Raw genomic sequence first — 26357 nt, forward strand, 5'->3', positions numbered from 1 at the left:
AAGTTCTTACACAACTGTACTTCACTGAGGCATGGTTTAAAGTTGCAGAGAGCACCCTGGCAATTTAGAGTTAGAATACCTTCCACACATTTAGAACAACTACTACAAGGTAGGGGAAAAATGTGGAGATGTCTCAGGTTACATCAAAAACATACACACCTCAAGGCTGGTCAAGCAATTTGATGCACTTGAGCTTCACCATGTGCACCTAACCATAAGCAAAGTACCATACCATAGCTTTGTCAGCTATAGGTCCCCTTTATGACCCAGAAAACCCAAACCACTTAGTTAAATATACTGGAGTCACTTTCTATTCAGTCCAGTACCACACTCATGGGGGACTTTAACTATCTCGCTTAGAAAACCGGAAAGATTCCAGGACTTTGTCAACACAAATGCCCTGGACACCTACTAGGTGCACAAACATCTTTGACCTAGTTTTCATGTTCATGGGTGAACATTGCACCCCACCCCCCACCCCCAAGTGCAATGTCCTCATTTGTCAGGTCACACCATAAAGCTGTCTCCTCCAAAATAAAAATAAAACCTGGGACAGCAGTTAACTTATTCCAAGGCAAACTTCTTACAATCAAGTGACACTGTAGAATAGTGTGTGTGTTTGTGTATGTTGTACCTTTAAGAAGCGTTTCAAGGTCAGCATGTGCATATAAATAGCAAGTATATGCTAGGTTCAGTGCCATTTTGAGAGTGCATCCAGAGAGTGAGCATGTATGAGTGCAATAGCTAGTTTGTTTATAAGTAAATCTAAGTTAAAGTTATTAAGTCTCAATCCTAACGTGTTTGTACACAATAAAGCTGCTTGAGCAGAACCCACAAAGAGTCCTCTATTTTATCCTGACTGGACAAATGACATAGTGTCGGAACTGTGATTACAGAGACTGCTTTTTCAGAGCTGTGATGTGCAGAGATAACAGTGAAGGCAAACTAAGAGAAATGAGCATGAAAAAGAGCCAGAAATGAGCCAAAGGTAATGAAAACTTGCACAAATTATTTATTTTATAAAAAAGATAAAACAGAGCATTACAAGGAGACAAACCACATTATTAAACATTTGAGAGGCACAAAAGGTTTATTAATTAAATGAAATGTTTAAAATTAAGATATTTGATAAAACAATTATCAGAAAAGCATATAAGGTGTTTGGAATTACCTCGGAACTGCAAAACAAGCCTGTTTAAAGCAAAACGGGTATGCTTAAAGTAAAAAGAGTAGGAGAAAAGTATAATGGCTATGGAAAAAGATTAAGTGAGCAAAACAAATATAATAAGGGCAAAAAGGACACATTAAGCATCAATAAAGCAAGGTGACTGCATGTTTTGGCAAAACTACTATTTTACATTGTATTCAGGGTATAACTAGAGTTATTCGAAGTATCTCAAAGTGTGTAAAAGTGCTTACAGTGTGTGCTTATTACTGTGCATTAATTCTGAAGAGTTTGTGTGCAAAGTGTAACTATTTCGTAAAGTACCGTCAAAATACAGCCATTTCTAAAAGTTTCTTGTGCTGGATGTGTCTGTTCGCAAAGTGTCACCATAACAAAGTGTTTCTTGCACTGTAAAGAGTTACTTAGCGAAGCACAACCATTTTGGGAAAGTTTCAGTGTGCTGTGTACTGTTTGTTCACAAAATGCAGTTACTTTAAAATGTGTCTTAATCTGAGTTTCTTCTGCCAGTTCATTTACACAGTGCAGTTATATTGAAATGTTTCTTACACTGATAAGAGGTGCTTTCTTTACAGTACAGTGATTTCAAGAGTATTTATTACAGTGCCCGAAAAACTTATTTCAAAAAGTTCAATTATTCAGAGGCTTGTTGTGCTATTGAGCATAGTCACAAGTCCTGGCATAAATTTCTGGCATATGTATATGTGTGTGTGTTCGTGCATACTTGTGAAAGCTTTCACTGGTATATGTTAATATGGCAGACAGATTTTGAAAATCGTCACCATTGGTGTTTGATCAGAATATTCCAGCGAACTGGAGAATATTTGAGCAAGAGTGAGATATTTCTATACAAGCAGCTTATTCTGACAAAGATGCATGCAGCAGGGCATTCATTTTGCTAAACTTAGCTGGGTCAGAGGCCATTGAAAGAGAGCATTCATTTGTGTATGCACCAGCAGTATATGAGGGAGAAGGTAAAAAACATCATATTGTTGTACAGGCTGAATCAAGGGAAGACCCTGGGTGTCTGAAGCGCAAGTTCAGGGAAATAGGCCCCAGACGAATATTACATTAGAGAGGCATTTGTTTTACACAAGAATTCAAAAACCAGGAACAACTTTTGCAGCTTATATAACTGACCTGAGAAACAAAGCTAAAATGTGTCAGTTTGGTGACTTAAAAGATGAGTTGATAAACAGGCTTATGTGTGTTATTAATAATGCTGCAGTGAGAAAGATTTTGCTTTGTGACAGTGATTTAATGCTGAGCAAAGCTTTTGACATTTGTCAAAGCCATGAAATTACAGAAAGGCACAAGTATGCTTGCAAGTGATAAGAGCATGATTTCAGCATGCTCCAGAGCAAATGTAGACAGCATGCAACATGTGGCTAGCAGAAACAGGCCTGTGCACATGGCAGCTGTAACCCCTGTGGGTTTACCTGGGAAGTCCCGTAGTTTTCCAACAAGTTCTCAGAAAAGGACATGCTCAGTGCAGTACAAGGGTGAGTCAGCAAAACCCAAATCCAGCTTTATTGTTAACTGACACAATTGTGTTGCCAATCATGAGTCTAAAAGAGAAAAATGCTTAGCATTTGGTCAGCAATGCAACAAGTATAAAAAATGGAACCATTTTCAAATGTTTTGCAAATCAGGCAAACCTCACACAGTTGTAAAGAAGGGTCAGTCAAAAAAACAAGCTGATCATATAGAGAGCTGCAGTTCTACTTTCTACATAAATGGTGTATCAGTGTATCAGTAATTGGTGAAAAGGTTGATGCAGTAAATTTGCTGGCAAAGAATGAAGTGTTTTGTTCTGTCCAGATCAATGGTAAATCCACTGAGCTTAAAGTAGACACTGGCTCAAAGTGTAATGTTATGTCAGCAGACACCTTTGCTAAGGTAAGAACTGGTAAATAACTCAATGTGGCTAGTAGTACGAAAATGTGTCGCTTATGGAGGTGAAGAAATTCAAACTGAAGGCTCAGTAGTGCTTTCATGTTATTTGGCTAGAAACTGTTACAGCTTGTTATTCTATTTAGTCTATAGACCTGTGCAGTCATTATTGGGTCTCAGAGACAGTTTGAGAATGAATTTGCTTTCTTTTACCAAAGAAGTTCATCATATAAGCACATGTCCTAGTTCCAATTTTACTGAAGCTATTTTCTCAGAGTATGCTGATGGTTTGTTGACAAGGTGGGCAAACTTCCATTTGTGTATTCCATGAAGTTAGACCCAGAGGTCAGTCCAGTGGTCAAACCAGCAAGAAAAGTTCCGATAGCTATGCAGGATAAAGTTGAAGCTCAGTTGGATAAAATGGTGCAGCAAGATGTAATTTGCCCAGTTACAGAACCAACTGAATTGGTGTCGTCCATGGTAGCAGCCCACAAAAAAGGCTCAGACAAAATCAGAATATGTATTGACCCAAGATATTTGAACAAAACATTAGAGACCACATAATTTAATGCGTGCAGTCAAGGAAGTTGCAGCCCTAATACCAAATGCCACTGTTTTTTCTGTCTTGGATGCAAAACGCTCATTTTGACAAGTGATGCTTGATCGCAAATTCTCATTACTGACTACTCTCAGTACCCCATTTGGCAGATATTGATTCCTCAGGATGCAATTTGGAATAAGTTCTGCAAGTGAAGTCTTTCAGTGTGCAATGGAGCAATTTTTTCAGGTTATCCTTCTGCCATAGTAGTAGATGATTAATTTGTTGGAGGCAATGGTGAGGCAGAGCATGTCAGAAACTTTAAGAAAGTTCTAGACAGAACACGTGAAGTGAACTTAAAGCTCAATCCTCTGAAGTGCAAATTCATACTACCAGAAGTTACATATGTAGGTAATTTATTCACTAGCACTGACTTGGGGCCAGACACGTCTAGGTAAGTAGCCATTCTTGATAATGTTCGGGCTCTACAAAGGTATAGTCAACTATTTAGGCAAGTTTATACCAGACTTCGGTGAGCTGACAGCACCTTTGAGAGAGCTGACATGCACAAATCTTATATGGTCTTGGTTGGAACAGCACCGGAAAGCATTTGAAGACCTTTAGCAGAAAATTGTCATCCCACCTACATTAAGATGCTATGATGTCAATAAACCAATAACTCTTTCCTGTGATGCTACAAAATTTAGTCTTGGCACAGTTATTCAAGAAGGCAGACCAGTAGCCTATGCATCTAGAACTCTTACCCAACCTGAAATGCAGTATGCTCAAGTTGAGAGAGAACTTTTGGCAATAATATTTGCATGTTCAAAGTTTCATGATTATATATGTGGTAGAGCTATTCAAATTGAAACTGATCACCAACCTCTAGTCACTCACTATTCTAAAGAAGCCTATGCATTCAGCTCCAGCAAGATTACAAAGACTGATGCTCAAATTGCAAAAGTACAACTTCAAAATGGTCTATACAAAAGGCAAACATCTTTATCTGGCTGATACCTTATCCGGATTGCAGAGAAATATAACGGAACAGCTTCATGCAGAGAATTTTGACTTTGTCATAGAAGTCCGTAATTTTTCTACCATGAGACTTCATGAGCTGAGAGATCATACAAAGACTGATCCTATTTTGCAAAAGCTCAACCACCGCATTAAATTTGGATGGCCATCAAAGCAATCTAGTGAACCACCTGAAGTGCAAACTTATTTTCCTTATAGAGATGAGATGTTGATGGAAGATGGCATTATTTTCAAAGGTCCTAAAATTGCTGTTCCTGCTTCCTTACAACATGAATATATCCAGGTTTTGCATCTTGGTCACCCAGGTTCTGAATCTACCAAAAGAAGGGTGAGAGAACTAGTATTTTGGCCTTCTGTAGTAAAAGACATTGATAAAGTACTTTCTTGCTCAGTATGCAATAGTACTAAACCACATTTGCAAAAAGAACCACTTCAGCTAAGTCAAGTTCCTGAACTACCTTGGTCAGCAGTAGCCACTGATATATTCGAATGGAACAGTCAGCATTACTTAATGTTGGTAGATTCTTATTCAGTCTGGTTTGAGATTGATTTACTACATAATCTAATGTCTACTGCTGTTATCACCAAGTTGAAACGTCATTTCTCTGTCCATATTAGTCCACACAACGTTAATTCTGACAATGATACCCAATTTACCTGTGAGTTGTTTCAGAAATTTGCAAAAGAATGGGACTTTGTACATGCTACTAGTAGTCCAGAAGATCCACAGTCAAATGGACTAGCTGAACGTGCAAAACAGAGTGCAAAGTAATTACTTGAGAGGTCAAAGCATGATAATACCGATGTCTTTTTGAATTTACTTAATCTCAGAAGCATACCCCATGAGTATATACTTGGCTCCTCGCCTGTTCAGAGACTTCTGTCTAGGCAAACCAAAACAACATTGCCTATTAGTTCCAGTTTGTTGAGGCCTAACGTTAAGAACAACAGGACAATTAGAACCTAATTATTCAGAAAGCATTCTTTTCAGAAGTCCAATAATGATAAATCGAGCAGATTTCTTTGTCCATTGAAAGAAGGGGAGGCAGTGAGGGTACAAACAGCAAAAGGTTTTGACCGGATTGGTCAAGCCGAGATTCTACTTCATAGAATCTGAGGGCGTGGAGTAGGAGAAATTTGCATACATATTGTTCGTGTACCAGAATCGATATCACAACATTGTTCCTGTGATATAAACTCTAGATCTCAGAGCAATTCAGACAATGTTCCTGTTGCAGAACGTGTGTTAACTTCTACTTCCATTCCTGATGTCCCTAAAGTTGAACATTCAGCAGGGACAACTTCTCCTTCCATTCCTGATGTCCCTAAAGTTGAACATTCAGCAGAGACGGTCCCAGTAGCCAGACCTAACTCTAGGTTCTATGTCACATGATTTGGTTGTATTTCCAGACCTAATGTGAAATACACAGCAACCTGGACATAATTGTCTGTATGTATTTAGTTCTGTATAATTGCATGACAAATAATTATTTGTATTGATTGCATGTCAGTTAATGTCAGTATTGCACGACTGATTTCTCAAAGAGGGAGGATGTAGAATACTGTGCTTGTTGTACCTTTAAGAAGTGTTTCAGGGTTGGCATGTGCATATAAATAGCAAGCATGTGCTACCTTCATTGCCATTTTAAGAGTGGTGCCAGAGAGTGAGCAGAGAATAATGCAGCATATGGCAAAGAATGTTGTCAAAATTAATGAAGGCCTTACAAAGCATGTTGCCATCAAGCTGAAGTATGAAAGCAAAAACTTGTTGAAGATCAGCACAATTCCACAGCTCAGATCCAAAACTATTAAAGATCTTGCTGCACCCTTTCTCGGAAGATGACCTATACACTTTCAACCTGTGAATTTGCAATAGCTAGGTTGTTTATAAGTTTATCTAAGTTAAAGGTATTAAGCCTCAATCCTGATGTGTTTGTACATAATAAAACTGCCTGAACAGAACCCACAAAGACTCATCTGTTTTATCCTGACTGGACGAGCAACAGACACCCTGCCAAAATTTCAAGTCCTCACATACCCAGGAAACACTGCCATTTATGCAAAGATTTTCTCAAATATAATTTATAGCCATGTATATATAGCTGCATGGAGGCAGCAGTGCCTAAATGAAATAGACAAAAGACAAATGTAAAAAAAAAAAGTGTCGCCGTGGTGGAATCACACTAACAATTGGTTGTATAACAAAAAGAAAACAAGTCATGCCCACAGTTAGGAAGTGCAATACCCATCAAGATGAGAACTCATTGATCAAACTAAATAATCAACTCCAAGAACAAGTTAAGTCTACCAAAGCCAAATATGAGATTAAAGCAGACTCACAGTCTGCAGTCTCAAAGGCAATATTTATTTATTTATTAATTATTTATTTATTAACATTTGATTACTGGGAAAGTCCAACTGAATAGAAGCCCATTTTCAGCATAGGCCCAGTGAGAAAAACTCCAAATTACTACAAAACATTTTAAGAGCAATCATTTTACAGTCTTCAAAAATAAAACAAAACATCTACAGTTTAAATATTTGTAATAAATTAGGCATAATATAAAAACTTTGGTTAAGAATTGATCCAAGGTATATGACAATTATTTAGTATTTAGAGAAATTTTAGACGGTTTGTAGAGAAGTTAAAGGTAAGTTAGTGTGATACAAACAAGAACTGCAATATGATGTAAGGGAAAACAGGCTTATGGTATATTTAGAGAGAAAGTTATGGAAGAGAATTAGATAGCAGTAAGGAAGTAAGTGAAGAAGGGAGAGTAAGGAGGTATAAGGAAAGAAAAAGTACTTGTTCACATTTAGGGATATAGTTTATCCTGGTTTTGGGCAAGAACAAAGCCAGATTTCAGCTGAGAAGTATTTTGGAGTGGTTTTGAAAGGTGGGAGGGGATGGCATAGACCTGATGGATAACAGGTAAGGAGTTTCAGGCCTTAGCAACAATATTCATAGTAAGTACAAGGATAGCTGCCCTTGAGAGCTATTATAAGCCTAGCCAATTTCCCTTTCAGAGGTGAGAATCAAACTTTATACTTTTTGTTTATGAAGTAAAACCTTAACCATTATACCAAACCCCAGTCCCATGTGCTGAACTTATTGTAAAAGGAACCACTTTTACAGAACCAGAGGATGTAACAAATCTACTGCCCAATAAACGTATCACCAACTTTACCCTGCTTTCTCCTCCACCAGCTTCTTTCAAGTAGTAACCCCAACCATGACTTCTCCAACTACCACTTGGAAACTGGTCGCCAATGATGTCTCAAAGGCCAAAAGTACTACATCAGTGAGTCCTGATAATATCTGAAGATGCCTCCTGAATAACATGAATCGAGACTTATTGGAACAACTAGAATCATTAGTTAACTATAGCCTCCAAGCAGGCTTTGTGACAGATGAATGGAGGACTGCAACTGTTATCCCGCTGCACAATAATGGAACATCCGTGGACCAGTTAACTACAGACTGATAAGACTGAGTAGTCTCATATGTAAAACTATGGAAAGAATTGTCATGGATATGAAAAATGATGACACTGAAAACCTTCAAACACTTTACCAATCTCAGTTTGGTTTTGTCAATGGCAGGTCAAATCCGCTTGACCTGGTGGACTTCTTTCAGATGGTCACCAAAGCAACAGATGAGGGCAGATTTGTACATAAAGCTGACCTTGATCTGGCCAAAACATTCAACACAGTACTCCACATGAGCATCGTAGGCAAGCTCATGAGATTAGGTATAAACCCCTACATCACCCACTGCATAGCCAACTGGTTTATATATAGGACCCAAAAAGTCAGGATAGGAGAATATAACTCAACAAAAAGGCTTGTCACAATAGTGGAGTCCCTCGGGGGTTCAGTGCTGAAGCTGCTACTTTTTGATATCTTATTTTTCTCCAGTTAAAGTTAACATCAGTGGCCTCTGGCTTTTCAGGTTCGCAGACTATTGCAAACTAGGCGCAATCATATTATCTCCCAAAGATTTGAATACTGTCCAAGAAGGCCTGACACAAACAAATGATTGATGCTAGAGTCATGGTGTAAACCTCAGTGCTAAGAAATGCATAATAGTAATGTTCAGTGTAATGAGCATCCAGAGAAATTACTGCTTTGATAATACACCCCTGAGAGTATACCCAGTGGTCAAGAAGTTTGGAATGCATGTGGACAGTGACTTGGCCTTCATGTGTCTACTGTACTAACAAAATCATTCTATGTAGTGCAACATATAAGCAAGAGTATGGGATCCAGGACCAATGACCTCATTGTTCTATTCTACTCATCCCTCATTAGACCAGTTAGTGAGTACAGTGCCCCTTTGGCATGTACCCCACCAGGCATGTGTAATAACTGGATCATTGTCAAAGCTTCCTCACACAAAGAATACATGGTGTAGAAACCATGCCCTACTTGGACCACCTCAAATCCCTATCCCTGTATTTGGTCTCCTTCAAAGTGCTGAGATGCAATCTATGCCCAGCCTGCAAGCATCCTCTGATTTAGCTTTGATGGATCTACTGCACATCAATACAAATAGCATCAGAAATACCAGATCCAGGGCTCTACATCTCATCTGTAACATAAAACAGACGTGTTGGAAGACATGTTTAAGGGATAGGCATGTGTCTCAGAGATTACTCCTTCCTTGGAACTGGCTTCCCATTCGTATGAAGGAAAGTTCATCCCCACATTTTTCAAGCATAGCTTACACCAATACGTGGTGAATGGAAAATGTCCCTGTGATCTGGCACTCTTTCTCTGTTAAAAGGAGAGAGATGCTAAATGTGTGACCACTCATGCCCGAGTTATATATACCGCCCATACAAACCTGTGGTACCAAACCATGTCCAATACAATTGAGAAGCATGGCTAAGCATAAAAACACCCTTTAGGGTTGTTAGCCTAGTAATTACCTGTGAACCTATGAACATTCCCTGCACTGGAGACATAACTTTGTTACGTAGCAGTAAAGTGGAGTAAATGCTTATGGTGTATTTATTTGAGGTTTGCAATAACGCTGTATTTGTTGTGGTTATTTTAACAAACATAGCTTGGTTATTTCTAACAGTCTGGAACATGGTAGCTGTAGGAAAATCATGACTCTTTGATGCTGGTATACAAGATAAAAGTAGTCATTTGTTAGCATAAAGCATTGTATAAATAAACTGTTGCTTATTTGTTATGAAGCACGAACATGGTGTATCACACTCAAATTACAAACAGAAAGGTAAATAAATGTATACTCTAATCTAAGATGCCACCTTCTAATGATATAATGCTACTTGCATGTGTACTATGCTAAAAACATACATCATGACAGCCATTTCTGTGTTATAGAAGGATAAAACCTGGCTATGGCTCAGGCAGCCAGAGACTGACTAACAGTTTTGGTGGCTGTAAGAGCTGATTATGGATAGGGATGGAATAATGAGGTATATGGCTGTTAACCTTGTCCCTCGTCTGGTCAGGATAAAACAGAGAAACATTTGTGGATTCTGTTCAAACAGCTTTATTACATACAAATACATCAGAAATGAGGTTTTGTAACTCAAACGTAAATAAACTTATAAACAGGCTGACTACCACACTCCTACATGTTAACACTCTGGCTGTTCTGTCAAAATGGCACTTCCGCCTACACGTGCTCACTATTTATATATAGGTGCTACATCTGGAAATGCTTCTTAAAGGTACATTCACACGCTGTGATCTACATTCTCCCTCTTTGAGAAATAGTCCTTGTACGAAACGACAGTATTCGATGACATGCAATTTACAGAAATGTCTTTTGACATGCAGTTATACAGAACTAATTATTTGACATGTAATCATACAAAATCAGACACCTAGAAAATAATTATGTCCAAGTTGCTGTGTATTTTACACTAGGCCTAGAAATACGACCTGACCATGTAACATAAAAGTCAGAATTGGATCTAGCAATGGGAACAGTCTTCACGGAATGTTCAACTGTGGAGACATCTGGGACATCAGGAATGGGATTGGATACTGCGACGTGTTCCTCGGTATGAACATTGTCAAGGGTTCCTCTGAGATGTAGCGTCTGTATCACAGGTACAATGCTGTGATATAGTTTCTGATACTGGAAGATGATGTGTGCAGTTTCACCTGTACTCTATACCCTCATATTCCACTTAGTAGGATCTCGGCTTGGTATATATACCTCTCACTTGACCTATTCATTCAGAGCCTTTCGATGTTTGCATCCTCACTCTTTCTCCTTATTTCAATGGATAAAGAAATCTGTTCATTTTATCAAAGCTGGACTTCTGAGAAGAATGCTTCTTAAAAAGTTGTTCTTTGATTGCTCTGTTGTTTTTAGCATTTGGCACCAACAAACTAGAACTGATAGGCAAGGTTGTTCTGATTTACCTAGATAGAAGTCTGTGAGCAGGTGAACCTAGTAGATTGTCACAGAGTTTATTTCTGAGATTAAGTAAATTCAACAAGATATCGGTATTGCCACACTTTGCTCTCTCCAGTAATTGCTTTGGACTATGTACTGCACGTTCAGCAAGGCCGTTTGACTAAGGATATTCAGGACTGCTAGTAACATGGATAAAGTCCCACTCATTAGCAAGTCTGTGAAACAATTGACTGGTAAACTGAGAACCGTTGTCAGAAATAACTTTGTGTGGACTGCCATGGACTGAGAAGTGACGTTTCATCTTAGTAATAACAGCACTGGACGTTGGGTCAGGTAGCAAATCAATCTCAAACCAGTTTAATTAAGAGTCTACCAACACTAAGTAATGTTGACTGTTCCACTCAAATATGTCAGTTGTTACTGTTGACCAAGGTAGTTCAGGAATTTGGCTTAGCTGAAGTGGCTCTTTTTTGCAAATGTGGCTTAGTACTGTTGCACACTGAACAAGAAGAAAGCCCTTTATCAATGTCTTTTGCTAGAAAAGGCCAAAGTACTAGTAATTTCACCCTTCTTTTGGTATAACTGGAACCTGGGTGGCTACAATGTAAAATCTTAATGTATTCATGTTGTAAGGAAGTAGGAACTACAACTTTTGGCCCTTTGAAAATACCATCTTCCATCTTCCATCAGCATCTCATCTCTGTATGGAAAGTAAGGTTGTACTTCTGGCAGTAGACAGGATTGCTTTGACGGCCAACATACATTAAGGAAGTGGTTGATCTTTTACAAAATTGGATCAGTCTCTGTATGATCTCTCAGCTCATCAAGCCTTGTGGTAGAAAAATTATGCACTTCCATGACATTAAAGTCAAAATTCTCTGCATCAAGCTGTTCCGTGGTATTTCTGGGTGATCTGGATAAGGTATTAGCCAGATAAAGAAGTTTACCCCTTGAATAGACCATTTTGAAATTGTACTTTTGCAGTTTGAGCATCATTCTTTGTAGTCCTGCTGGAGCGGAATGCAAAGGCTTCTTTAAAATAGTGACTAGAGGTTGGTGATTAGTTTCTGTCTGGATTGCTTGGCCATAAATATAATCATGGAACTTCGAACATGCGAACACAATTGACAAATGTTCTTTCTCAATTTGAGCATATTGCATTTCAGGTTGGGTAAGAGTTCTAGATGCATAGGCTATTGGTCTGCCCTCTAGAAGAATAACTGCACCAATACCAAATGTTGAAGCATAACAGAAAAGAACTACTGTTTTTTTTTGAAATCATAGTATCTTAATGCAGGTGGGTTAGCAATTTGAGGTTATCAAATGCTCTCTGGTGTTGTTCTAACCATGACCGTGCAACATTTTTTGCATGTCAGCTCTATTAAAGGTGCTGATAACTCACTAAAATCAGGGATAAATTTGCCCAAATAGTTAACCATACCAAGAAAATGCTGTAAGTCTTGGACATTATCTGGAGCTGGCATCTCTAGGATGGCTGCTTGCTTGGAAGGATCTGGTCATAAGCCTGTACTGGAAAATAAATGACCTACATAAGTAACTTGTGGTAGTCTGAATTTGCACTTCAGAGGACTGAGCTTTAAAGTCACTTCATACGCTCTGTCCAGAACTTTCCTGAGGTTTCTGTCATGCTCTGCTTCACCATTACCTCCAACCAGTAAATTGACTATTATTGCATATGGGTAGCCTGAAAATAATTGCTCCATTGCATGCTGAAAGACTTCACTGGCAGATTTTATTCCAAAAGGCATCTTGAGGAATCTGTATCTACCAAATGGGGTACTGAATGTAGTCAATAGTGAATTTTTGCAATCAAGCATTACTTGCCAAAATGAACTCTTCACATCTAAGACAGAAAAAAACAGTGGCATTTGGCTTGAGGGTTGCAATCTCCGCGACTGTGTGCATAGGACGATGAGGTCTTTTTAATGCCTTATTCAAGTCTTTTGGGCCAATGCATATTCTGTTTTCATCTGAAGTTTTCTTATGAGCAGCTACCATGGACGATACCCACTTGATTGATTCTGTGACTGGACAAATCACACCATTTTGTGTAAACTGGACCTTGACTTTGTCCTGGATAGCTATTGGAATCACCTTGCTGGTTTAACCACTAGAATGGCCTCTGGCTCTACTTTCATGGAGTACACAACTGGAAATTTGTCTAGCTTGTAGTGGAACACTTCAGCATACTCTGAGAAAATAGCATCTGTAAAGCTGGAGCTGGGACGTGCTTACATGATGTACTTTTGCAAAAAAAACAGTTTCATTCTTAAACTGTCTCTGAGACCTAATAATGACTGTACAGGTCTTCTGGCTACATAAAATTGCAAGCTGTAGCTGTTCCCAGCCGAATAGCATGAAAGCATCACTGAGCCTTCAGTTTGAATCTCTTCACCTCCATAAGCAGCAAACTTTGCACAACTGACCAAATTAAGTTGCTCACCACCCCTCACTTTAGCAAATGTTTCTGCTGACATCACATTGCACTTTGAACCAGTGTCTACTTTGAGCTCCATGGTTTTCCATTGATTAGGCAGTACAAAATACTTCATTCTTTGCCAACAGATGTACTGCATTAACCTTGTCACTGGCCACTGATACACCTTCTACTTAGAAAGCAGGGTTGCAGCTTTCTACATGATCAACTTGCTTTTTTGAGTGACTTTTCTTAATAACTGAATGAGGTTTGTTTGATTTACAAAACTTTTGAAAATGGTTCAATTTTTTACACTTGTCGCATTGCTGACCAAATGCTAAGCACTTCTCTCTTTTAGACTCATGGTTGGCTCCACAATTAGTACAATTAACAATAAGACTTCATTTGGGTTTAGGTGACTCACTCTTATACTGTACTGAGCATGCTCCCCTTACTGAACTGGCTCAGAACCTGCTAGAAAGCTCCGGGCATTCCTTGCCATACCCACAGGGGTTGCTGCTGCCATGTCCTTAGGCTTGTTTCTGCTTGCCACGTGTCACATGCTGTCTACGTTTGCTCTAGAGGCTGCTGAAACCATGTGCCTATTACTTGTAAGCATGCTTGTGTGCCCTTCTGTGAGCTCATGGATTTGACATATCTCTGTGGCTTTGCTCAACGTTAAATCACTGTTACAAAGCAAAATCTTTCTCACTGCAGCAGTGTTAACACCACACACAAGTCTCTCCTTTATTATCTCATCTTTTAAGTCACCAGATCTGCATGTCTTGGCTTTATTTCTCAAGTCAGTAATATAAGCTGCAAAAGTTTCACCTGACTTTTTGTCTCTTGTATAAGATAAGTACCTCTCTAATGTAACATTTGTCTGGGGGTTGCACATTTCTCTAAATTTACATTTTAAGCACTCAGGGTGTTCTCTGGATTCAGCTGGTACCACAATGTGATGGCTTTCCCCCTCTATTGCATATAATTCTGGTGCATACACAAATGAATGCTCTCATTCAATGGCTTCTGACCCAGCTAAGTTAAGCAAAATAAATACCCTTGTACATGCATCTTTGTCAGAAAAAGCTGTTTGTATGAAAATATCTTATTCCTGCTCTATATTCTCCAGTTCTCTCCTATATTATGATCAAACACAAGTGCACTTGGTCTGTGAAATGCCTCTGCCATATCAACACACAGTAGTGAAGGTGCTTGAAATTATGTATGGAGATACACACACAAATATATGTGCAAGGATTTTATGCCAGTACTTGTGATTATGCACAGTAGCACAGCAAACTCTTTGAAATAACTGCATTTTACCAAATAAGTATCCGTAGTACAAGAACACTTTAAAATTACTGTACTTTATGAAACCACTCCTTAGTGTAAGAATACTTCAAAATGACTGTGCTTTGGGAATAAACTGTACACAATGGAAAAAGCACAGAGTAAGAAACACTTTGTGATGATTGCACTTTGCAAATAAACAAGACACAGCACAAGAATCTTTCAAAATGGCTGTACTTTGCAAAATATCAATGCACAGTGTAAGAAGCACTCTGAAATGGCGGCACTCTTCGATTAAAATGCACACAGCACAAGAAACTTTTCAGAATGGCTGTACTTTGACTGCACTTTGCAATATAACTGTACTTTGCACACAGCAAACTCCTTGAAATAATTGCACTGTAATAAAGCACACACTCTGCAAACACTTTGCACAAACTGAGATACTTCGAACAACTCTAGTTATGCTTTGAATGGCTTCAGTCAATGTGAAATAGTAGTTTGTGCCCAGACATGGTCTTTTAGTAAAAAAAAAACATGCAGTCACCTTGCTCTTTAAGCTTAATTTGCCCTTTTATTGAACTCGTTATGGCTTTTTAATCTCTTGTTATTCTCATTATACTTTTCTTGTGTCTGATTTACGTTAAACATGCTCGTGATGCAAACCAAAGGTAATTCTGAGCCCCACATGAATATCTGCTAGTTTTATCAAATATGTTGGTTTTGAACATTTTGTTTAATTAATGATGTGGTTTGTGCCTTTCTTTTGCTTAATAATACATTTTATGATACTCGTTTGATTAATAATGCGTTTTGTGCCTTATAAATGCATTGTTTCATTTTCTTTGCCAAATAAATAATTTGTGCATTTTTCTTTACCTTTAGTTTGTTTCTTGCCCTTTTTCATTTGTCAGTGCTCCATTTCACTCTACCTGCTTAGTCTGCCTTCAATAATACACCTCATAGCTCGAAGATGTAATTCTCTTAATCCTGGTTCTGATGCCATGTTGCTCGTCTGGTCAGGATAAAACAGACGAACATTCGTGGGTTCTGTTGAAGCAGCTTTATTGCACTCAAACACATCAGAAATGAGGCTTTGTAACTCAAATTTACATACACTTATAAACAGACTGATTGCCACACTCATACATGTCAACACTCTGGTTGTTCTGTCTGCCTGCATATGCTCAGTATTTATATGCACATGCTACATCTGGAAATGCTTCTTAAAGGTACAAATATACGCTCTGATCTACAAACCTTTCCTAGGGCAAGAGGGATCTGGGGAAAGTTTGTTTGCAGGGCATGCTACTCAGTCTGGTGAAGGATGGAGTCTTAGAATGACTGGTGCAAGGTTGGTTTGTTAGTGAGTTGAGGACAGTCCTGCTCTCTGAAATTGCACATTATTGCTGGCCTTGTCTGCACAGGGGATGGGGGTCATCTGTACACAAGTCAGGGAGCCTTACCTGTCGGTAGCAGTGGTGGCTGTCTGGGGTCTGATGCGTTCCTGTGCACCCTGTATGATTAAGGTGAAGCAGACAACCCATGGACTGGAGGGTAAAATAAACAAACTGCATCAAATGCTGTATTCACATACTATAAAGTCTGCAACCATTGATCAAAAAGGAGCACATATCTTTATATAAAATAATAATAATGACCTACCCACAGAGTAAGATCTTTCATACTTAACACTGGAACCTCATCAGTCAAAAAGCTTCCAGTAAATAAAGCATTTGCTTAGCTAGTTGCACAAGTCCATTAATTAATGGATTACAGTTCTTTTAAAAAAAAAAAAAAAAACTTTGAATTTTTCTATCTTCATTAATACCCTGTACCTGACATGTATATGCTTTCCAGTCTTGCTGATACCCTTTCCTTACCATTTGGAGATGTCCCTTCTAAAACTACAAATTTAAAATTGACATTTGCATGTATAAAGCTATGTTGATATAAATGAGTCAAACAATCCTTGGATTTAATAACATAGTTTTTAAAATGGTTTGTTATGATTATTTCTTACTTTCAATAGGGCTTTATTCTCATAAAACTTTCAAGGATGGCCCCTACGATAATTTTATGATTTCTAAAAGGAAAAGAAAACAGACCTTTGAGGTTGTTGCATAAACCAGCATCAGCAGGGCAAAGGCTTAGCTTGCTGAGTGTATAAAACTGACAAATTCAGTTTGTGGACATACTCATGCAAATTACTGATAGACATGACAATACTGGCCTTTCTTGCTGGTATGAATGAAAGCCCCTTAGTTAATTCACACTTCCATAGATATAAGAGTAAAAGGAGAGAAATTCACAATCCTGTAGGCTTCCATACCGTTGTGGATCAAAGCCTTCAGAGATTAATTAAATATATTCTGCCTCCTGTGATCGACATCAGCAAGCCCATTTAATAGACATAAAACCGAAAGCATTTCAAATACTTCCGTCATTGTTCAGTGCTTATTAAAATGTGGCTGTTGTCAATGTCCATTGTACGGAAAGCTTTCTACATGGCCCAACTCATAAGTAAGGGTAGCTCATCCAGGGACAAGGAGGTCATAACATCCCTGTATTCTACCCTTATAAGGCCCATTATTGAATACAGTGCCCCATTCAGCATGTACCTCACAAAGCACATGCAGCTGCTGCAGAGACCACAGAGGTTCCTCACCAGGAGAATCCAGGGCCTCAAAAGTCTACCGTACACAGATAGGCTAAAAGCCCTATCCCTGTACTCTGTTTCATACAGACTCCTCAGAGGTGACCTTTGGCATACAAGACGATCTCGGACTCCGCCTTGATGGGACTGCTGCATATCCGCAAGTCAAGCTCCAATCGAGTAACCTGCACATATGGTCTCAACCTGGTCTGTGACATGAATAGAACTTGCTGCCAGGAGAGATTTGTGTCCAGAGACACTCTCATCTATGGAATAGACTCCCTCACCACATCAAGCAAAGTACTTCTTTACCCCTTTTTAAGCACCATCTGGATGGGAAATAGAAAATACATCCCTTGGATTCCACCCGTGTCCCTGCTGGACAAGGGCATCTGGTGCTGATTTGTCTGTGCATGGGCTAAACTCTTGGCTATGCTTATAAGGGCCTCAGGGCCAATAGCCTAGTAACTTCGTATGATCTTTTGAATGGTTCATCTGGATTCTTTGGCATCTCTTCTGGTAAGTGTTTTCTGGCAGTGTGGGAGGAATTGCCTGCACTTCCATACATTTCCTCTTGCAACTCATGCCTTCTGAAACTTGAATTTGCTGGAATGCCCCTTCACCGTGACTCAGATATGTCAGTCAGATGTGTTCCCATGGGAATTGTTGAGCCAATTGTAGAGATAATCTTACAAATTAACTGACCTCTCTGAATTATCTTCTAGTCCTGATGATCCTTCCTCATATTCGCTTCCATTTATGTATTCCATATGATCTCTTTCAAATTTGTTTAGCATGCAACTTTTTGCAACTCATTTTCTTTGACTTTATCCTTTGTAGCCCTGAATCAAAATTTGAAGAAGCTTTGTTCTTCAATTCTTTGTACAAACCTTGGCATTCAATTTGACAGTCACACTTTGATTATTTACCAAGAACTCCATATAAGTTAAACCTGTTTTAAGATCAAGAGCTTTGCATTCCTCAAAGAAGCTTGCAGGAAAGTTTGCTCCACTTGGTCATTTGGTTACCTGGAGGCCTCATGGGAAACTTTCAAGCTGTGTTGTGTGTTTTGAGGGGGTCACTGAAGAGGAGGACAACGTGAGGGAGAATTTATGTTGATTCTAATGAACCTCAGGTTCAGAAAACGGTAACCTTTTTGGATGGGGGCACCAGATTACCAAGAACTCTGCAACTGGCTCAAAAACAACAGATGCAGTAAAGATAGCAGGGAGATGTTTCTCTGGTCAGGAGGCAAGGTAGCATCCTGATATATGTGATTTGCAGGGAAGGGAGTGTTCCAGCCAGTTCAGGTGTTTCAGGATGACTTGAACAGGAACAGGATATGAGTAGCAGTAGTGATATTTTTACCCACTCTGCAAAGTAATACCAAAGGAGATGCCAAAAAAGACAGGAACCACTGGCAGTAGTCATTTGCCAGTCGTTGATGAAAATGAGGAAGTATAATGTTTTAATGTCTGTCACTGAGTTTGTTGATGAGGAGAGAGAGAATATTCTTTCATCGATGGAAGTACAAATTAGCTAAAGGGATTTCATTTGTTCCTGCAAGGAGGGAAGGGCAATATTGTCACATCTATCAATCATTTGCTTAAGTATGTTCACAAACTGAATTTGGCAGTTTTACACTTTCACTAAGGTAAGTCTTTGCCCTTGGAGGCAGTTGGTTTTAAGAAACTGAGTATTTAAAATCCTTCATTGGTCTTCTCGCCTTTAGCATAATTTTTAAAGGTGTTCAGATTTGGAAGTCATCCAAGCACAGGCAAAGCTTTCCTGCAGTACTAGACTAGGTCAGAGTTGTAATATAAGTTCTTTTGTTCCCTTTATTTTTGAAAAACGGAACTTCATCAGATAAACATACCATACACACATCCTCTTTTATAACAGCTCCAATAAAGTACAGCCAATAGAAAACCACCATAGTTTGTTAGACATTAAAATACATTCAAATACCTTGTTTCAATTATAAAAAAGAGCCAAACACAAACCATATTTGTAAAATATGAAAAACTTCCTTACAAACTATGAATAGTTTTGATCTAAATTCTAACTTTTATTGATTTTTAATAATGGTTTTAAAGGTGATTTTAAATATGATTTTAATATTTGATATGAATCACGGAACCCTAATTAACTAGTACCTTATTACTATAACCTAAAATGCGTAAAAATAATGATAATTAAGTGCCTACACATTCTTAGATGTTTACACTTCAGCGTGAAGAAATGGATTCTAAACCTTGTCCACTTTTAAAGCCAACAGACTACTAACTGAAATTCTGTTGTTGATACCTGGAAAGTGTGAGAAGTTTAGTAGTACTTGCCAATGTGTTTCTTTGTATTCCAGGAAGCTAGACCAATTCCCTCAATGTTCCTGTCTAGCCTCCTTTTCCAACACACAGAAAACTATTTTTTTTAAAGTTGCTGCATATCACACTATGCCTATACCAAGCATTTGACCTATCATGCTTTTTTATTGCATATATGTGCTGGTGTATCCTTTTCCTCAATTGATTTTCCATTTTTCCTATGTAGAAAGCAGTACATGTCTGGCACAAGGCCACATATAACTCCCCTGGTGTTGCAGTTGTAGTTCCCCTGTACTGGTAACACTCTATTAAATCTGCCAATTATCATATTCCTAGTCTCATAAATATATCTGCAATCCTTACAAGCATTACACTTGTTCATCCTCCCTGTTGGGACGTGTCTTATGCTTCCTTTCAAAAATGTTTTTCATGTTCATACCCCCTTCTAAAAGCTATCTTCGGAGTTTGTCCCAATTTCTTAGTTACATGCTCCAAATACACTACTCCAGTTTTTTTTCAACAATCTGCCTAATACTAAGGAAATGGTGGTCATATGTAAACACATAACAAGTGGAGTTGTACTCCTTGTTGTTTTCAGCCACCTCCATGTCGGGGTTTCTCAACAGGGGGACATATGAGTCAGCTCTCTTTCCTAACACATAAACTTCCTGTTTTTCTATCAAAGATACAGGGTAGCCCCTTAACTTGAACATTTCTTTTAGTTTAACCAAATCAATTTCTAGCTGTTGTTCCTCTGTTGTTAACCTAGACAACCTTATCATATGTCCTTTCACCAAATTTCTTTTTTGCTAAAAAGGGTGATTGCTTTCAAAATGTAGGAAACTGAGTATGTTGGTTTCCTATAAATGGATGACTCAAAACATCTCTTCCTTCTGTTTTTGTAAATATAAACATCTAAGTAGTTACAACCTTCCTCCTCCACACTACTTATAAACGTTAAAAAGTCTGTGACATTGTTAATGTAGTTAACAAACTGTGGGATTTCATTAATCCTGCCTTCCCACAAAATCAAAATGCCGTCCAAAAGCCTATAATATCTGAAAATGTGTTTCATATATTCTGAACTGAAAATGAATCTAGTTTCCCACATCCATAGTACTATGTTCACAAATGCAGGGACTACTGCCGCCCCCGTTGCTACCCCCCAAGTTTGTTTAAAATATTTGCTCTGGAAACAGATAAAATTATTTTCAATACCAGTTCCATCAGGGTAGACAAAACATGAATTTAATCCGTTGAAATATTAGAACCCAAGTTCAGGGCTTCCTGGAAATATTCCATACCTTCTTTATGTGGGATAGTCAAAAACAAATATTTTATATCAATGCTAATTAAAATGATATTCTCTTTGTACTCAATTCTGTCTAAAAATTTTTACAAATGCCCAGAGTCTTTGAGTAAATGATCCTTCCCCTTAAAAAATTCATTCAAATAATGGTCTACTAGTTTGGCTATAGGTTCAGTCTTAGAACCCCTTGCCACAACTATAGGTGGATTCTCAACTGTCTTGTGTATTTTGGGAATCCCAAAAAAAGAAGGAATCAAGGGGTTTTTAACTTTTAAATATTTCATTTCTGCTTCACTAAAATTATATTCCTGAAATAGTTCATCTAATACCAGGTCCAACCTGTAATTGAAAATGTTTACTTCATTAAGTGAAGCTGTTGTGAAAAACACACTATCATTTAAATACTCAAACATTTTAGCTTTGTAATCATGCTGTTCCATAATGACCACACCACCCCCTTCATCTGATGCTCCCAGTCTCAGAGCACATATGGGAGGGGAAATGGTAAGGGGCAGAGATGCACCATACATAAGGACAGATTCAAGACAAAACAAAAAAAAATGTTAATTGCATGTGTAAATACCTAAACACTAACACACAAATATCCATCTATTTATGCATGTGTGTGTGTGTGTGTGTGAGTGAATACATATATATATATATATATATATATATGTATGTATGTATGCAACCAAATACACATACAACTACAAACATGCATGCATACACACATATACTGAGAACTATGTGTACATATATGTATATATAAATACACTTGCATATATGTACACATCCACAAAATGCAGACACATAAACATACACAAATGCACATGGATGCATATATGCACACACAAAAATACCACATAAAGAGAGGTGACTGTCCTAGTAATATATAAGTAAGTTGTGTCAAGTGAAATCATGTGTCTTAACTTGTGCTTGCTAAAAATTATTATTGTAAAGTGCTTTAACCATTTATGTTAATGAAGGGAAGGGCTTCATCAGATCTTATTGCGCTTACATGTACTAATGTGGTAGTTCATACTACTGATTATACATATCAGAATATGAGCACTTCAAGTTGACATTAAAATAATCAGATAATTAAGTTACTAAAAGAAAAAAAGCAAAAGTCTAAAAAGCTACATATGAATAAAAATGTATATATATATAAAATTACACGTCTAACACTAAACATAAAAATGAAAATAAAAATCATCATGCATAGCCATGAAAAAGAGAAAAAAAAAGTGTTGCCATCAGTAAAAATTATTTTAAGTAAAAGTGTTTATGGTCCGGTTTCTTTAACTCGAGTATGCTCTTAATGGAACATGTCTGATTGAGTCTGGGTTTCCAGTCTGCTTTTACAGTGGCTCTGTAGCTCAGGGGTTAGAGCACTGGTCTAGTAAACCAGGGGTCATGAGTTCAAATCTCATCAGAGCCTGTGTTTCCTTTCTACCTTCTACATTGCCCACCTTATCATGAAGGGATTCTCATCTAGATCAAGGGAGGTCATAGTCTCCCTATACTCATCACTCATCAGACCAATGATTGAGTACAATGCCCCATTCGGAATGTATCTGACCCAACACTTGCAGCAGCTGGAGAGGCCACAAAAGTTCCTCACCAAAAGGATAAAGGGTCTCAAACATCTGTCCTATGCTGCCCGACTGAAAGAACTCCAGCTCTATTCAGTCGCACGCTTGCTCAGAGGTGACCTTTGCCTAACATACAAGGCCATGTCAAACCCAGATTTGATGAATATGCTTCACCTCAAAAAATCTAGATCCGTCAGAGCCACAAGGGCAGGAGACTTAAACCTCGACACGGCTATTAATAGGGCGTGCTGGAGGGATAGATTCATCACCCAAAGACTCCCTATGCTGTGGAATAAAATCCCGGTATATGTGAGGCAGAGCACCTCGCTGGCCTTGTTCAAGAGAAATCTTGACCAATGGATGGGAGATCGCAGATATACCCCAGGGATTACCTCAGTGTCACTGCTCGACAGAGGCACAGCAAAATAATGGGTATAGTTCCCCATACTAAAGGGGTGGCGTAAGCCACAAAACTATGGGCTAGGCTTGTAAATGCCCTCGGGCAGATAGCCTAGTATGAACCTATGAACCTATTTAGTCAAATCTGCCATTTAGGTTCTTTTTACTATAGTATTGCATTCAGATTGCCTTGTAATGGGTCTGAATTTATTCTCACTATTACATGAAAAAAAACTTCTCGAAGTTCCTCCAGACCTGACCATGTCTGGAGAGTGGGTTATTGAAGTCCTTAAGCCTAATGTCTGAAAGGTGTTTGGTCACTCTTATTTTGAGAGGGTTAATTGTTTTTCCAACATAAAATGCTTTGCATTTTGTAGCTTGCATGGTACTTTTGCAGTTGTATCTGTCATTGCAGACATATTTCTTTTCTGAGTTTGGACATATAAAATAGCTCTTTTGACTCATAAATGCACAGCATCTGCAACCTGGTGGGTTGCAGGGGAAAGGTTCCTCCCTGTAAATATGTGGGCGCACTAATTCCTTTTACATTTTCTACCCAGCTTCTAATGTTTCTTCCTTTTTGATAAATGAAGGATGGTTGTGGGTCCAGAATCTGACTTGATAGATTGATTTCTCCTATTGATGCTCCAGTTTTAGACCATTTTTATTTTGGGATTATATTCCTTTTATATTTGTCATTTCCTTCACTGGTATTTGGTTTTGTAGTTTGCAACTGTTTCCTCCTAGGGGGAGGGTTCACCAGTACTGGATCATTATTTTGTTTGAGGAAATTAAAGGGTCCCAGTATGTTAGCCATTAAATTCTCATTGTATCCTCTTTCCAGAAAGTCTTGCTGCATTTGATCTATTTTGATGAGAAATCAGTCCATCTCTCCAGAAACTCTGGCTATTTTCACTCCCTGTGATTAGATGACATTCTTCTTAGTAATTTTAGTGTGCATTCTGTAAGCGTGTAGAAGTAGATTCACACGTGTAGGTTTTCTGTACAGGTCATTCTTAAGCTCCTTCTCTTTTCTGTCCTTATACGTGGTGATGTCCAGGAATTCCATCTTATAACTATAGTGGTTGGTGAATTGTAAAAAGTCTATGGTGTTTTCAGTATAGATGAAGTTATGCAGCTTGTCCAGGGAGCCTTTCCATATGATAAGGATATCGTCAAAACAATACTAACAATCCATGTATTGAAAGAATTCTGAGAAAAGGATGGTGTTCTCTTCCGATCTTGCCAAATTGGCTAAGCTAGGGGCTATAGCAGATGCCAAATCTGTCTCCCCTTGTTTGCTTGTACCATTTTTGATTGAAGTGAAAGTAGTTGGTGAGTATGAGATCCAGCATATTCTCAATAGCTTTAATTTCTCTTTGGGTGGTGTTGGTCCTTGAGCCCGTGCATTCTTTCACAGCATCAATACCGTAGTTATGGGAAAGAACAGTGTATAGGGCATCCACATCAGTCGTGACAAGTATCGTCTCTGGTTGTATTTTTATTTCTTTGATTTTTTTCAGGAAATCGAAAGAGTCCAAAATGAAGGAGGGAGCACTCCTAGTGAGTAGTTTAATATTAAATTTGATATAAATAGATAGTGTCAGTTGATGAACCTCCTCCTACTACTGGATGATAAGGAGGTTTTTCTACATTTTTATGAGGTTTTGTGATGCCAAAAATATTGTGGTATCCTAGGGTGGGGGACTGTCATAAAAATAAACAATTCATCGTCTAGACGTCCCCCTGAGTTAAGCTTAAAAAGTTTGATGTCCGTGACCTTTTAAGCTTTTGTGACTTGTTCAATGTCTGCCCTGTTGTAGAAATTCTGATTCTTTCTTCAGTGGTCTGATTGTATTTCTCAGTGTTTGTAATGAAAATGCCACCACCCTTGACACCTTTCATAATCCATCTTGTCTTCGCTGAGTCATTTTAGAGGGGACAGTTCTTGTGTGAGGTTATAAAATTTCCTCTTGCAAGGTTTAGCTAGAATTCTACATATATAGTCCTCACATTTCCCTTCATACCCAGATGGCAGGGTGAAGTGTGTGCTTGTATGTGTGTGTGTGTGGGGGGGGGGGGGGGCAGAAGGTGCTAGGTTTTCTCCATTTATTCTTCATTGCCTGTTGTTCTGTACCTAGATAATTGCTTTCTCCAGGTTGTCTGTTTCTCTTTTCTCTGTCATGAAAAAATATTTTAAGGTTCAGTTTTCTACAAAACAGCTTAAGGTCAGTGACTGTAGAGACAATGGTTGCTTCTGTTATGTGGAGTAAAGGTAAGACCTTTTTCTAGTACTTTGGTTTCTGCATCCATTAATGGTGACCTAGAATGCTTCTAGATTTTGTTCTTGCATGTGTTTGGGGAGGGCTGGTCCAGTCCTGGCTGGGGTGTGCTGTCATTTTCTGTTTGTATCCAGAAAATCCCTTGATTCCCTGTCTGGTTGACATTATGTCCTTGGTCTTCTGTAAATCTTTCTCTTGCTAATCTGCTGTTTGAGTATTTGCTTCTGAAAGTATACTTGTGATGCCTTCCTCCTTCCTCCTTCATTGACACGTTTGGTGGCAATGCTCTGCTGACTATTGGAAAATCCTACTGTGGGTTGTAAAAGTGACATGCTAAATTTACTTGCGTGTCTGAGGAGGTGTTTCTCAGATAAGGATGGTAGTTTTTGTCAGTTCGACTCTGGAGACTCATAAACTAGCCCTAGTAAAAGTCTGCATTGAGTTGGGTGCCAAGACTGTTGGACAGGTAGACATTATTGTCTGTTGATGTCTTCCCTGTTTTTGTTAGATTTTTGTGACTGTAGTCATTTTTATCTCCTGCCAGCTTCCTAAGTTTCCCTGTTTTGATATTTTGCTCAAATCTGGCCACCCTGTTTTTCATGAGTTTCAGTGTTTATGATGTGACTACATTTTGAAATGAATGTGTAACTTCAATTTCCAGTGTCATAATGGATGCTTCAAGTATGGCTTGCTACCTTTTGTTTTCCAGTATGGTTTCAGTTAGTTTCTCCCGTTTCTTCCAGTATATTTTACCATTTCTTGTTGAGATCAGGAATCACATTATTCTGTATTGGTCTTTTGTTAATTCTTACTCCTCTGGGAACAAGTTTATTTTCCATATTTGTACTTAGCTATATTTCCTCCTATTGGAGATTCTTTATTTTTTAAACTGTATCTGTAGTATCTGCTGTGCTTTCCTTTTTACAAGCTATTCCTTTTTTGAGGGGTCCAGGAGTATGGTGCTGTCATTATATAAATTCCCTTAGACACTTGGAGCTTGGAGT

At 38.4% G+C, this 26357-nt stretch overlaps 1 protein-coding gene and 1 non-coding gene across 3 annotated transcripts in view; both read left to right on the top strand.

Annotated features, from left to right (window-relative positions):
• SGSM3 (small G protein signaling modulator 3) overlaps positions 1 to 26357 on the top strand; it is a 1391341-nt gene that overhangs the window by 999636 nt on the left and 365348 nt on the right. The window lies entirely within an intron of this gene.
• Positions 22446 to 22518, top strand: TRNAT-AGU. Its single transcript has one exon. It is a non-coding gene; the product is annotated as a tRNA-Thr (tRNA).

This window comes from Protopterus annectens, chromosome 1.part0 (assembly GCF_019279795.1).
Source record: "Protopterus annectens isolate FY-2018-M chromosome 1.part0, PAN1.0, whole genome shotgun sequence".
Taxonomy (NCBI): Eukaryota; Metazoa; Chordata; order Ceratodontiformes; family Protopteridae; genus Protopterus; species Protopterus annectens.